Genomic DNA, 6,173 nt, shown 5'->3' with positions numbered 1-6,173 from the left:
TTTTTCTAACAATTGTGGAGGTGACCAAAAGCAAACATTTCACTTCTCCTCAATGTCCCATTTCTCCTCCTATGAGCCATTTTGTCATGTTGTCTCTGTTACAAACAGCCAAGTGCACTTGGTTTCTGAATTGAAATTTTGCCATTGAAGTGAACAGGATTAATATTTATCGATGGCTAGCTGTGTTTGCACAAACTGTAATTATCCACCAATACGATGTCTTTTGTTCCACCAAAACTGGAAACAAAGATCTGTGTTTCGATTGCAGTCCGATGTAGAAAATCATCCCAGCGATCTTCACGTTATTCTAGTTTTCTGAGGCCATAACATCATTACGTGGCAGTTTGATGTGACTAAAACCTGGATGGAAATCTCTGGATTCTGTTGTAAAAGTATCGGTATAATGTGATTCACACTGCGCGGTCACCAACTGAACGAAGCGGCTGTGTGTTGAAATCCCGTGATGAACAGTTTGTGTTCGACTTGTCATATTGCGGGAAGCTCAACATTTCCCCAAACAATGGGCACCCCACCTCCCTGACACAGTGTTCACAAATCAAACTGACAGCAAAGATTCATGCATGATCGAAAGTGTCCACAACTTTTGACACAACAGATATACGGAGTGAACGTACTCTTTTCTTCATTGGAAATGTTCGACGTTGATTGTAGTGAGCCTGACGTGATTTGAACACACAACCTTCTGATCTGGAGTCAGACGCGCTACCGTTGCGCCACAAGCTCACAGATGGCCCATGTGCTCTATTCATGCTTAAGGGAAGTGATCGCACTACAATGATTTTACGTTCATGTCTGTTCTGTTTCTCCCCCTTCTCATTCTGTCTCTCGAAACAATTTCCAACTCTCTCTCAATAAAAATCTGAAAGAACTGCGGGTGCTGTATATCAGGAACAAAAAACAGGAGTTGCCGGTGACCCTTCCACAGAACAGATGGTGATTGGGAACATGTCGGTTTATATTCAGGAGATATTGTGGGAGGAAGGCGGAGATCAGGACAGAGCCCAAAGCGAAGGAAGAACTGTTGGACAGAAAAAGGAGTTGATAACGATCTGCGTGAGAGGGTGAATAACTGTTAATGGAGACTGTTCGTGGCGAAGTAGTGTGGAATGACAGACTATGTGATAACAAGGCTTGGTGTGTGTGGAAAGGACGAGGATACTATGGAGTTCAGGTCCTAGAATTATTGAATTGGATATTGGGACCAGAGGGATGTGTGGTCCCCAAGTGCAATATTCGGTGCTCTTCGTTCTGCTGGTGCTGAGCTTCGCTGGAACACAACAGCAAACCTGAGACAGAGATGTTGGCCAGGGAACAGGGTGGGGTGTGGAATTGGCAGGCAACTGGAAGCTCAGGGTCTTTTTTGCAGGCAGAACGTAGATGTTCTGTGCAGCAGTCACCCAGTTAAGGCTTCGTTTTCCCCAATGTAGATGAGGCAACATTGTGAGCAGCAAATGCAGTAGACTGGGTTGTGGGAAGTGCAGGTAAAGGGCCACTTCACCTGGAATGTAAGTTTGGCCCCTTGGATAGCGAGGAGGGAATAGGTAAATGAGCTGGTGTCACACATTCGGCACTTGCAGGGGAAAGTGCAACTCAACCTGCAAGTTTACTTTGAGAAAATCCTGGACTTGAAATCCCAAGTCTCTTTGCATTTCGAATTTGTGCATTTTTTCCCCATAATCTTCTGTTCAAACATTGACTATCTATGTCAGGGCAGCACCAGTGATTTCCTGACATATGGATTGTATTTGGGGATATCAAGGAACGTCAGGAACTGTGAGTACCTCAGGAGCAATCGTTATTCCTGGGGGAGGCAGAGAGGAATGTGGTGTGGTCCTGTAAACTCCAGAACTTTGATAACTTCATGAGTCAGCAATAACTCTTTCTGGACCAAGAAACGAAAGGGCCAATGAGAAACTGCTACAAGGGAGTTAACAAATAACATACATTAACTATCGCTGGGAAGGAGGAGGCAAAACAATGAGCAGTTCCTTTGGACAGATGAGATAATGGTGTTTAATAACTGTGTGACAGAAGGACAATTAATTCTGCCCGTAGAAGGAACGCCTTGGCATAAAGGGGTTAATTGCAGGACAGGCTGTTTCAAACAGGTGGAAAACCCTCAAAGATAAGAAGGCAAGATACAGACCTGAGGTCTCTAGAGGTGTGGGGAGGTGGTATCCAAATCTAAAGCCCAGCACACTCACGCAGCAGTACTCTGCTTCTGGGCTCTCAGCAGCTGGATTCTGCATCAGTTTAAAGTAGGTCCTATATCTCTGACAACATCGGTACACAAGGTAGTGAAGAAAGGTTTCAGCACACTGGCCTTCATCAGTTAGGGAATTGAGTATAGATGTTGGCAAGTTATGTTGTAGTTATACAGGACGTTGATGAGGATGCACCTGGAATATTGTGATCAGTTTTGGTCCCCTTGGTGTTCTGACTTCTGACTTCTTCAACTCTGGGTTTGTGTTGAACTTGATGGGATACTTTGTCCAACTCAGCATGTTTAAACAGTATCTCTCAGAGGGATTCATCTGAAACTTTTCAGGAGGTGAGCTCAACAAGATTGAACTATTCAAAGTTACTTGGACTCTATTTTAAACTTACATCAGGACCAGTAGTCAGAGACACGTACAGCATGGAAACAGACCCTTCGGTCCAACTTGTCCATGCTGACCTGATATCCGAAATTAATCTACTCCCATTTGACAACACCTGACCCACATACTCTGGCAGCTCATTTCATATAAGTACCACCCTCTGCATGAAGAAGTCGTCCCTTTTTATATATTTCGCCTCTCACCCTAAACCTATGCCCTCTAGTTCTGGACTCCCCCAGCCCAGGGAAAAGACCTTGTCTATTACCCTGTCCATGCCCCTCATGATTTTGTAACCGCTATTAGGTCACTTCTCTGCCTCCGATGCTCCAGTGAAAACAACCCCACGTTATTCAGCCGCTCCCTGCAGCTCAAACCCTCCAACCCCCAGCAACATTCATGTAAATCTTTTCTCATAGATAAGTCACTCTTTCAGTCATGAAGAAGGGTTAATACCCAAAACGCTGACTACTCCACATCCTGGTGCTGCCTGGCTTGCTGTATTCACCCAACCCCCGGCTTGCCAAACTCGGGTTGCAATATGTAGTGGCTCAGTGGTTACACCTGCAGCCTCACAGTGCCAGGGACCCAGGTTTTATTCCAGCCTTGGGTGGCAGTCTGTGAGGAGTGTGTACATTCTCCCAATGTCTGCGTGGGTTTTCTCTGGGTGGTCCTGTTTTCTTCCATAAACCAAAGATGTGCAGGTCTTGTGGATTGGCAATGCTTAATTGCCCATAGAGTTAGGTACATTAGTCAGAGGGAAATGGGTCTGGATGGGTTACACTTCAGAGGGTCGGTGTGGACTTGTTGGGACAAATGGCCTGTTTCCACACTGTAGCTAATCTCATCCAATACTTTTGTTACTAACGAATGGCAGAGAAGGCCAAACTTCTTCTCCGATGGTCTTGCGGTCTTAGGTTTCTCTGGATCATTTCATTGGCAATGTGCAGTCCCGGGCTCAATGAGCAACAGTGTCCACTGAAGGCAAAGCTCATAGAATCATAGCACCCCCACAATGTGGAAAAACAGGTCCTTCAGCCGAACACATCTGCACTGATCTTCCGAAGACTAACCCACTCAGATCCATTTTCCAACCCTCCATAAATTGCACACAGACCCCCAAGGGTGGAATTATTCTTGAGTTCCTGGTGCCATGAGGCAGCAGTGCTAACCCTGAGCTACCTTGGGGTTGGGTTTGTGTGGTGTAGGGGAGGCAATTGCATTCCAGCAGAAAACAATAAAAGCTCACCTACTCTCCCACTGCATCCACTGTCAGAAATGGCAGCAGATTCAGTCCTGGGGGGTGACCGAAGGCTGCGTCACTGGTGGGATCTGATTGCTGGGAGCGCTGTTGCCCCCGCTAGTACTTCCGCAAGTTGCAGGAAAACATGAACCTCTTCCCACACTCGGGCCAGCTGAAGGGTCTCTCCCCAGGGTGGACACACTGGTGCTTCAGCAGGGCGGAGGAATTGCTGAAGGCTTTCCCACACTTAGGGCAGCAGAATGGCCTCCCCTCCTCCGCCACTCTCCCCCCCCCCAAACCCCCGTGTGGTCCAGCTGGTGATTCAGCAGTGTGGAGGAGTGGGTAAAGACCTTCCCACATTCGGGGCAGGAGAACGGCTTCTCCCCGGTGTGGATAGACTGGTGCCTCAGCAGCGCCGAGGAATTGCTGAAGGCCTTCCTGCACATCGGGCAACTGAACGACCTCTCTACCATTTGGACACACCAATGGGCCAGTACGTCAGAGGAAAGAGCAATGCCCCTCCTGCAGTTGGGGCAGAAGAACGGCCTCTCAGTGTGGACCCACTGGTGTCTCAGCAGGTGGGAAGAACTGCTGAAGGCCATCTCGCACTTGAGGCTGGAGAACAGCCTTCCCCGGTGTGGACCAACTGGTCCGTCAGCAGGGCAGAGGAATCACTGAAGGCCTTCCCACACTCAGGGCAGCAGAAGGGCCTCTTCCCCTCTGTGGACCCATTGGTGCTTCAGAACCCTTTCAAATTTCACAATATCCTTCTGATTGGAGGGACACCAGAATTGCACACAATATTCTAAAAGTGGTCTCACCAATGTCCTGTACAGCCACAACATAACTTCGCAACTCCAATTCAGGCAGCAACCAAGCAGCTTCGAAATCGACGTTTCGGGCAAAAGTCCTTCGTCAGGAACAAAGGCTGTGAGCCTGAAGCATGGAGACATAAGCTTATCTCTCCATGCTTCAGGCTCACTGCCTTTATTCCTGACGAAGGGCTTTTGCCCGAAACATCGATTTCGAAGCTACTTGGATGCTGCCTGAACTGCTGTGCTCTTCCAGCACCACTAATCCAGAATCTGGTTTCCAGCATCTGCAGTCATTGTTTTTACCTTCCCAACTCCAATACTCAGTCAGAGGATTGGGAACGCTTTGGGAACGCTTTCAAAACCCACAAAAAACAAACAGGAAAGAATGGAGGGACAAACCGAATTTTTGAGAGTGAGCTTGGAAGCATCAGTGAGAAATCGGCGGAATGGGTTTTTTTGGGACGCGTTCTCCTTAAATATATTATATACGTATTTCTCTTGTGGTCTTCGTAGTTTCTCTGTGCTGCAGTGTGTAGCGGCTCGTTGAAATAATGTCCTGTTGAATCTTCGTTTGTGGGTGTTGGGATGATTGCTTCCGTGGTTAAGTATTTGTGTGTGTTGTTTTCCTGTCGACGCTAGTTTGAAGTTCCCCATTGACTGTTCGCTCTACTGTGACATCTAGAAATGGCACTGTGTTAATTTTCTCCTCCAATTCAAACCAGGAGCCCCCCTCAGACCCAAAGCCTCACCACTTGGTACACCAATATACCGACTAGTCAGTGGCTCGTTGAAATAATGTCCTGATGCAGCTTCGTTTGTGGGTGTTGGGATGATTGCTTCTGTGGTTAAGTATTTGGTTTTTGAGTGTTGGTTTTCTGTAGATGCTAGTTTGAAGTTCCCCATTGACTGTTCGCTCTACTGTGACATCTAAGAATGCAGTTTATTGTTGTTCTCCTCTTTTTCAAACTAGGAGCCCCCTCAGGCCATCGTCTCACTACTTGGAACACCAATATACAGACTAGTCAAAGGCCTCCACTGAGGACTAAAACACCAAGTCGAAGATTCACTCCACTCCATTTACTCCATCCAAGAATTCCCGAACACCAAAGACACGAAGATAGAAGAGGATGGAATAATGTTGTCCTTTGACATAACAGCCCTGTTCACATCCATTAACATCAACGTCGCCAAAGAAAACTGAAGACACTACTCGAAGAACTAAAGACAAAAACACAGAACCAACTTCAGCCTGCAAAGATAACACTGTCAACCTCGTGGAACTGTGCCTTACCACCCACTTCATATTCAGTAACAAGCCCTACAAACAAATCAACGAAACGCCCATGAAACACTTCTGTCATCAAAAAATGAAACAAATTAGAGGAAACGTACAACACCATCAACAATCTCCTTCCTGGCATAAAATTCACAAAAGAGGAGAACAACAACAAAGTGCCATTTCTGGATGTCACAGTAGACCGAACAGTCAATGATAAA

At 46.8% G+C, this 6,173-nt stretch overlaps 1 non-coding gene across 1 annotated transcript; it reads right to left on the bottom strand.

Annotated features, from left to right (window-relative positions):
- Positions 1–672: 672 nt before the first annotated feature.
- Positions 673–744, bottom strand: trnaw-cca (transfer RNA tryptophan (anticodon CCA)). The gene has a single exon. It is a non-coding gene; the product is annotated as a tRNA-Trp (tRNA).
- Between the last annotated feature and the right edge of the window lie 5,429 nt (positions 745–6,173).

This window comes from Chiloscyllium punctatum, chromosome 36 (assembly GCF_047496795.1).
Source record: "Chiloscyllium punctatum isolate Juve2018m chromosome 36, sChiPun1.3, whole genome shotgun sequence".
NCBI classification, from domain to species: Eukaryota; Metazoa; Chordata; class Chondrichthyes; order Orectolobiformes; family Hemiscylliidae; genus Chiloscyllium; species Chiloscyllium punctatum.
This window is presented reverse-complemented; position numbering and strand designations above follow the sequence as displayed.